Source organism: Hakea prostrata, chromosome 3 (assembly GCF_041222555.1).
Source record: "Hakea prostrata isolate BN-2017 chromosome 3, UWA_Hpros_2, whole genome shotgun sequence".
Lineage (NCBI taxonomy): Eukaryota > Viridiplantae > Streptophyta > Magnoliopsida > Proteales > Proteaceae > Hakea > Hakea prostrata.
The window spans coordinates 38,685,447-38,694,673 of NC_142602.1; positions in this window are offsets into that span (position 1 = coordinate 38,685,447).

Here is a 9,227-nt window from a genome sequence, read left to right on the forward strand (position 1 = left end):
AGGAATTCAAAGATGAGTTGAAGTTATTTCTTCAACAGAATAATGACATATTTGCATGGTCTGCTGAAGACATGCCAGGAATCGATCGGGCTGTCGCAGAGCATAAACTCTAGATAGATCCGAAGGTGAAACCAGTGATATAGAAAAGGAGAAATTTCTCCATTGAAAAGTATGAAGCTGTTCGGGGCGAAGTTGAAAAACTGAAGAATTCTGGTTTCATAGAACCAATTGAATGCCCAACTTGGTTAGCTAACGTGGTAATGGTAAAAAAGGCGAATGGGAAGTGGAGGATGTGTACAGACTACACAGATCTCAACAAGGCTTGCCCTAAAGATTGTTATCCATTACCTCGGATTGACCTCTTGATAGATGCGACTGCAGGATATGAAACTTTAAGTTTCATGGATGCCTACTCAAGGTATAATCAGATCCTTATGAATAAGGAAGATGAGAAGTTTACGGCTTTCATGACTGATCATGAAAGCTACTATTATAAAGTCATGCCATTTGGCCTGAAGAATGCAGGAGCAACATATCAGAGGGCCGTCAACAAGATTTTCAAAGATTTGATAGGGAAGAATGTTGAGGCTTATGTTGACGACATGCTTGTGAAGAGCTTTACAAAAGCAAATCATATTGCAGATTTGACTGAGGTATTATCAGTGCTGCGAAAATATCAAATGAAGCTGAATCCAGAAAAGTGCGCCTTTGGAGTTTCCTCAGGCAAATTGTTGGGCTTCATGGTGTCACAGAGAGGTATTGAGGCTAATCCTACCAAAATACAGGCTCTGGTTGATATGGAGGCTCCCAAAACTGTTCGTGATGTGCAGTGTTTAACAGGGAGAGTTGCCGCTTTGAATCGTTTCATCTCCAAGTTTGGAGAAAAATTTTGCCATTCTTCAAGGCACTCAAAGATTTGAGGGGCAGCAAGGAAGCAAAATGGACCGAAGAATGCCAGAAAGCTTTCGAGGAGTTAAAAGTAACACTGGGACAACTACCAATCTTGTCCAACCAGAGAAGGGGGAAATATTACAACAATATCTAACGACGTCCCTTTCAGCGGTCAGTGCAGTACTTGTTCGTGAAAAAGATAAAAAAAAGTGGCCGATTTACTATGTGAGCCACGTATTACTAGATGCGGAGACACGATATTCGTAGATTGAGAAGCAGGCTCTGGCTCTCATGATGGCCGCCAGGAAGCTAAGGCCATACTTTCAGGCTCATCCAATTGAGGTATTTACAACTTTTCCTCTCAGTAAAGTTCTTAATAAACCTGATTTATCTAGAAGGATGGTGTCCTGGTCGGTTGAACTCAGCGAGTTCCAAGTGAGCTTTAAGCCCAGAACCGCAATCAATGCTCAGGCGCTAGCCGATTTTGTAGTAGAAACTACTGCACCAGTGGAGTCCACCATGGAGGATCCCATTATACCAACCACTTGGGAGGTATATGTGGATGGTTCGAGTAATAAAGATGGAGCAGGAGCTGGAATTCTATTGAAAAGTCCAGCAGGATTTATTATTCGATATGCTTTGAGATTTGCATTTGAAGCAAGTAATAACGAAGCAGAATATGAGGCTCTGATAGCTAGACTTCGGTTGTCAAAAGCATTGTCTATTGCAGATGTTACTATTTATAATGACTCTCAACTTATAGTCAACCAAGTCCAGGGGGAGTATGGTATTAAAGAACCACGCTTGCAGAAATATCAAGAGATAGTGCAGGCATTTCAAAAGCAATTTCGGAATTTGAAGATATCTCAGATTCCGAGGACTGATAATTCAGTGGCAGATGAGCTATCCCGACTAGCCAATGCCAAAGAAAAGAATCTAGACCCTTCAGTCTACATTGAAGAGATAACATTTCCAAGTTATCATGAGAAAGAAATTTCTTATATTGAAGCAGAGCGTTGCTGGATGGATCCGATAATCGAGTATCTGAGAGATGACAAATTACCTGAGGATCGGAAAGAGGCAAGGTTGATCAAGATACGATCGGTGAGATTTGTCATTCAGAATGGGAGACTATACAAAAGATCTTATTCTGGACCCCTTATGAGATGTATAGGCCCCGAAGGAGCAAAGTCAGCTTTGGCTGAGGTTCATGAAGGAATTTGTGGAGCACACATGAGTGGACGAGCCCTGGCCCACAAAATTCTAAGAGTTGGGTTATATTGGCCTAAGATCCAAGAGGCTGCTATGGAGTATGTTCGTCGATGTGGCAACTGTCAAATTCATGCTCCCGTATCGAAGCGCCCAGCGGAAACCATGACTTCAATTCTAGATCCCATTCCCTTTGCGATGTGGGGAATTGATATCATGGGCAAATTCACCAAGGCGTTAGGCAGATGGGAATATCTGATTGTAGCAATTGATTACTTCACAAAATGGGTTGAAGCCAGCGCCCTGGCAACAATTACTGAGAAAAAAGTGGAGAAATTCGTGCTTGAGTCAATCATATATCGCTTTGGGATTCCAAAGATTATCGTCACTGACCATGGTACTCAGTTCGACTGTCCGCAATTTGAGCAATTTTGCGGAACATATATGATCGAGCATCGTATGTCCTCAGTGGCATACCCGCAGAGCGATGGACAAGTAGAGGTTACTAACCGAACGCTACTGGAAGGACTAAAGAGAAGACTCGAAGCTGACAAGGCTTCTTGGGTTGAAGAACTTCATAATGTACTGTGGGCTTATAGAACTACGGTTTGAACACCCACAGGAGAAACCCCATTCAGGTTAGCATATGGGTCCGAAGCATTGGCATCGGTGGAGATAATGGCGGGGACATTACGGGATCGAGAGTTCGAGGAAAAAGCAAACGAGCAAGGACTGCTTGATAGTCTTGATCTGTTGGACGAAGTTCGGGCAAAGGCAATAGCACGAACTCAACATTATCAAAGAAGGATAGCGTCTCATTATAATACTCGAGTGAAGAATCGTCGGTACTTAGCCGGAGATTTGGTGTTGAGAAACACCTTAGCTTCCGACCCACGTCACCAAAGAAAATTGGACCCTTCCTGGGAAGGACCTTATATGGTTGTAAAACCGGTCGGTTCAGGAGCTTACAGGCTAAAGAACATCAACACCCAGAGAGAGTTGGATCGTTCGTGGAATGCCAGGCATCTCAAAATTTTTTATCCTTGATGATGATTTCAATTTTGTTCGTGATGTAAACATTTTCAACTCAATCAATGCAATTATTGGCTTTCAACAAATTATCTTTTGATTGGGGGGCATCATACACCACATTCAAGAACAAGATCCAACTATAAGGCATCGGATGAAAATCCGTGTGGGTCCTTCAACACTTATGGAATTTTTTCGGAATTTCTTAAGTCAAGGCATCGGATGAAAATCCGAGTGAGTTCCTTCCGCAAGGCGTCGGTTTGAAACCCGAGTAAGTTCCTTCAAGACTTATTGAATTTTCGAATTATCCTTAAGTTAAGGCATCGGTTTAAAACCCGAGTGAGTCCCTTCTACAAGGCATCGGTTTAAAACCCGAGTGAGTTCCTTCTCAGACTTATTGTATTTCTCCGGAAATCCTTAAGTAAAGGCATCGGTTTAAAACCCGAGTGAGCTTCTTCTACGAGGCATCGGTTTAAAACCCGAGTGAGTTCCTTCTCAGACTTATTGTATTTCTCCGGAAATCTTTAAGTAAAGGCATTGTTCTAAACAACTAAGACCTAGTGCAACAGCGATTCAAATGACTAGCAAAGTTCAAGATGAAGTTAACTTCTTATTTCTTCAAAAGACCAAAAGAGGCCAGACTCAATATCAAAACATAAGATTACAGAGCTGGATACAACCTTCGGTCAAAAAAGAAAGTCATCGTCGATGATTATTAAGAAGTCATACAAGATCGGCACAACTTTGCTAGAACAAACACATGAGTCAACCATTGGTATGGATTCAAGGAAAAGAAGAGGAGAAATGAGGATTACAAAAAACATTTCAGTATGTATAAAATCCTCCGCAATTTCATACTCTTTGTCCAGCTTGTCCAGGAGAAGTATGGTCCTCGACCAAACTTGCATTCAAGGCAAGCTCGTCATAATTGACTCCTTCCAGGGGAGAATAAACAGGAGAATCTTCCAGATAATGCATAATATCTGGATCGGAAGGCGGAGGATCAATCTTATTTTTGGTCCAGTCAGGAGGAGGAAGGCCCAGGTTGGTAAATACTTCAGGATGGCAAACAGCACTGTAGGGAGTCGTATCAAAATGAGGATCCTTCCTTAATATTGATTCCCATACTTCGTTCTCACCATCCTGGTATGCCTGCAAGTTATAAGCATTCAGCATATCAACAAAGGGCTTACTGTGTAAATACTTGAAGACACAGGCTCTGCGAACATCAGTTGGAAGGGATTCGGGCAAAGGAACGACAACTTGCCTTTGAGGTAACGCTTCAGATCCTTTGGCTCCTGACTTTCCAACTGCTCGTTCTAGTTGCCGGATCTTCTCCCTAGCATCATCCAAGTCTGACTGAAGACGATCGATCACCGAATTCTTTTCTCCTACAACCTCCCAAGCTAGTTTCTTAAGGCGAGCAATCTCAGCATCTTTAGCTTCAGAGATTTCCCGAAGCCTGGAAACTTCATTGCTCAACCTATTGATCCTAAAGACTGCTTCCACTTGGTTGTGGAAGTTACCAGTAAGACTCCTGCAAACAACTTCCAAGTTAAAAGGAGCAAAAGAGTAATATTCAGAATCAAAAGATAATGAAGAAAGACTTACGTCACCATTGACTTCATAAAGACTTCATCTGGAAGTTTGGAAAAAACTGCGCTCTCAGAAGTCATTCGAGCAGCAGTGCACCATTCCAACGATCTGTCAAACTTGTTTGACACTAATTCGGGCGAAGGATGAGAAGGATGAGCTACATCAAGAGAAGGATGAGCTGCATCACTTGTCACCCGACGGTGCTTCCTGGTGGCAAAATCCTCCAACTCGGAAGGAGAGGAGGAGGATGCCAAACAAGCACTAGAATTGGAAATAGGAGCAGCACCTGCTGGGACCACACCTACATCAGACGCCAACATAGTTGCCTCAGATGCCCGAAGAATCTCCTTCGGGGGTGCATGAACGGTTTCTGCAGCAGGGGAGTCAGCAACGCCATCAACAGTGGAGTGATCAAGATCTTCCTAGGAAGAAAGAGCTATCACTTCAGGCAGAAGAGGCGTAGGGACGGCATCAATAGAAACTGTGGGAATCTGACTTGAAGATTCACCAACAGCAGTCGCCTTACGCTTGGAGGATTCACTAGCTGAAACCACCTCACTGGCCCCAACCACCGCCGACGGAACGATTTTCTTACAAGATTTCGCTCTGATAAAGTTCGGGTCGATCCTGGGAGCCACTGTATAAACAGAAAAGCCGTATCAGTACAGATTTCCAACAACGAAAGAAAAGAGGGAAAACCCTAGTTCTCTATCAGCTATGAAAAACCCGATTAACTAAACCCCAAGTACTACTACTGTGCAGTTTACTCAAGGGGAAAGGGGAAAGAGATGAGTAATCAAAAAACTCGCTTGTTCAGAAGATGATAGAGTTATTGTTGGAGTACGAGGAATACGGAAGCAAGCAGGAGGACGGAATGTCGCTTTGGCAAATCTAACTTCCAGATAGCAGGATAGATGGAGAGTACCCACGAAGGCTTTAAATAGCCTCAGGTATTAAAACGACGGTTGAGAGCTAAAGACAACCAATGGCCCAGATCGAAAAGACGCTTCAAAATCCACAACAAGCAAGATCAATAGTCAAAGGGAGGCCACATGGAAACATGTGGAAGCAAGCACCCGATGCAAGAATAACTCCAACCGTCGCACCACCATTGTAATAATGGAAGCATTACCGATTCATCGGAAACAGTGAATGGTATACCAAGGCAAGGAAATGTTTGGACTTCGCAGATACCATAAGGGAAACGTGTGGACTTTGCAGTAAATGAAGAAGCGGGAAAGATTAATGCATCTTTCCATAACGTATCTTCATAATATCTTTATAAGATTATTATTCGTCAAAGAATGTGAAGTTAAGTGATAAGTTCTATCATTTATATTTTGATATTCAAGACAAGATTTCGATAGGAGACGAGGAAATAGTAAGGCCAACATGAAAAAGAAGTGTCTATTCATTAGCAAGGAGGTCAATCTTTACAAAAAAAAAAAAAAGATAACTCCCTAAGCCTCTTCTTCATTGTTGCCCGAGGAGCCCTGGGCAGGGGACTTTTCTCAGGATCCTGAGAAGAGCCTTTGTAAAACCCAGCCCTAACCTTGACCCGGAAACCTTGTTATTTGTAGGTCCAGTGACCCGAAGTAAAGTAAGAAGTCAGCTTTGGGCCATCCCAGTGGAGGACTTGGTGTCTGGCTTTGAATCCATGAGAGTTGATGATGAAGTTCTATTTATGGAAACTGAATCTTGATGAAGATCGGATTAGTTGATGGACTTGGAGTGCTCTCTATCATGGTTTGAAGGCATTTCTACCTATTAGGTAAGTCACTTGATATGTGTGCAAAACCCCTTTAGGATTGGATTTGATCTGGGTCTTCAATTCCCTGTTTTGGAATTGCTGTCTGCATTGGTCGACTGGACCAGTCGACCAATCCACTCGACCAATGTGTGCTGTCTTTGGCAATTAGGTCTTGCTTGCTCTATTTAAGTCCAATCTCGAGTCTACTTCGTATTTGCTGCCTCCAAACTCTTTGGAACGAACCAAAGACCTCTGCAAGTCATCTCCCTTGCATCCTTGGTGATTTTCTTGACGGATCTTAGTCAAAACTCTTCCTTTTGCATCAAAGGTATGTCTACACTCTCTTCTTCTCCTCCATCTCTGTTTTTCTTTCCTTTTTGAGTTGAGACAGTAGAGGAGATGCTGCATTCTCTGTTGCAAACATCTCTGGACTTGTCTCTCATGATCATCCTAAGGATTAATGGCTAAAACAATGATCTTAACCATGATCATTGCAAGCTTTTGAAGGAATCATGATCAAACCATGATCTAGTCTTTGTTTAACTTCTGATTTGAATTCAGATCTCCTTGGATCTTCTATATTGATCATGTTAGTAGTCAATTGCTGTGTTTTCTTTTCATGATCCATGATCCATCAATCTCTAGTTGTTTCTCTTCTACCATACCATGTTTTCTTCATGAATCATGATAGTTACATATATGGTAGGTTTTGTTTCCTTATTTAGATTTATGCTTTTAAGCCTATTTTCTTGAAGATCTAAGTATGCTTTTCATGATACCTTTACCCGAATCAATGATTCATTCTCCTATTGTTCTTGTCTTTGATTTCTATCTTGAATTCTTCAAGATCCATGGTTGATCTAATTATGGTAACCTTTTGTTTCCTAATTTGGATCTTGATGGCTTGATTCGATTAGTGTTTTGAGGTCCCCTATATGTTAGGATACTACTGATGTAGTTTACCCCTTGATTAGTACCCTTTTGAACCACCAAATTCAGATTTTATATCTCAAAACTCTGATTTTATAGGCTACTGTCTGCATTGGTCGACTGATTGGTCGATTGGACCAGTCGACCAATCCACTCGACCAATGAGTACAGCAACTCCAAAATTGGTCTGTGTTGGATGTTTTGGTATCTTTTTTGTTAGGGATCTTTCCTAATATGTTGTATACACTTGTTTAGGACCTTCTTCTCAAGTTTGCCAAGATCTTACTTGATTTCTTAGGATTCCTTTGCGAGTTATAAAAGGTAAGGATGGTTACTTCTTTAACAACATAGATAGCATGAATCTAGTTCTATATTTGAATATCATTGATTTGTTTCCTTAATTAGATTCTTACAATGATATAGTACTGTTGCATAATCTTGATAACAGTAGCATTACTTATTCATATTGAATTGACTCATGTATGATTTACTTACCAATTATATATACAAAGTGATTGTAATTATTGATTTCTTTCCATATATGAAGTTACCATATATGTGATGATATGAATTGATGCATGTGTATGCTTAAGTATGGTTTGGAAAGGAGAGGTGTCCTTTTGACACTTCTGTCCTTGGACTACTACGGGAATATTATGGGATGTTTCCGGAGATGCCCTCTGGACACCTTCCTAAACTGTTGGATGACATATCTAGGACTGTCTAGTAGTGTTTGGCTAGGATGTCCCGTTATGTCAAACCCTAATCGGAGGGGTATTGAGACCGAACGACCCGTGGTAGCAATGGGGATTCATGGGCGCTCAAGACCGGTAACCAACCTGTGAGAGGACGTGAGAGCTTCCCGTTTACCATATGTGGATGATCAATAGGGTTGATGAGTCCGTAGTCAGGGACTATGAGGACTCTAGTGTGAAGGATACCGGAAAGGATCGTCAGGGATGAGGAATGGACGTATCTGGATCTGACTTGATGTAACTAAGTAGAAGACTTGCATTTGGCTAGGCTTAACCCTGACATGCGCCGGTACTTAGACCAATGGTGATGTGAGAGAGTGGTGACCTATACCCCCAGCCATGGAATGTCCCGAGGGATGCCGGACCCATTACCAACTGATGATGAGTGATTGAGACCTTCCTAAAGAAGTACGGTGCTATGACTTAAAGCATGTCTGCCAATAGAGACCAGTATATGTAGAGTTAGATTCATTCATTCATTGCTTGTCTCATACCATATTGCATTTATGTTTGTTCTGAAATCCTGCCATTTATGTTATTATGGATTTAACTGCCTTACTGAGTTTCTTTGAAACTCATTCCTTTATTGTACAATGTTTGTTAGACTATTCTGCAGGTACTGAATATTATGACGGCCCCTATGAAGAAGCGCAAGGAGAAGAGGCATATCTCCAGGAAGGTGATTGCGGTTACAACAATTACACTGAAGATCCCGCGAGTGGTTATGCTCCGTACGATGCTTAGTCCGACCATTGAGTGGAAGCGCCCTTGTGCTGTTTATGAGATTTATACTTATAGGGATGTTGTCTATAAAGTTGAGAGCAATTTAGTTACCCATTGTACCTGCTACTGGGATTAGATTTTGTCTTGCTTATTCTCTTTTAGAACTACTTTTCCGCTGGTTGTAGAGTGGGATTTTGCCTCACTTTACTTATCTGTTTTAGACACTCTGATTATATCTAGTACTCTGATTTATATATGATTCATTCTTTCCTTATTTGGATCTATGGTTTATCTTCCGCTCTTTTATTATTATTGTTCATGATTATGTTATTGTTTATGTGGGA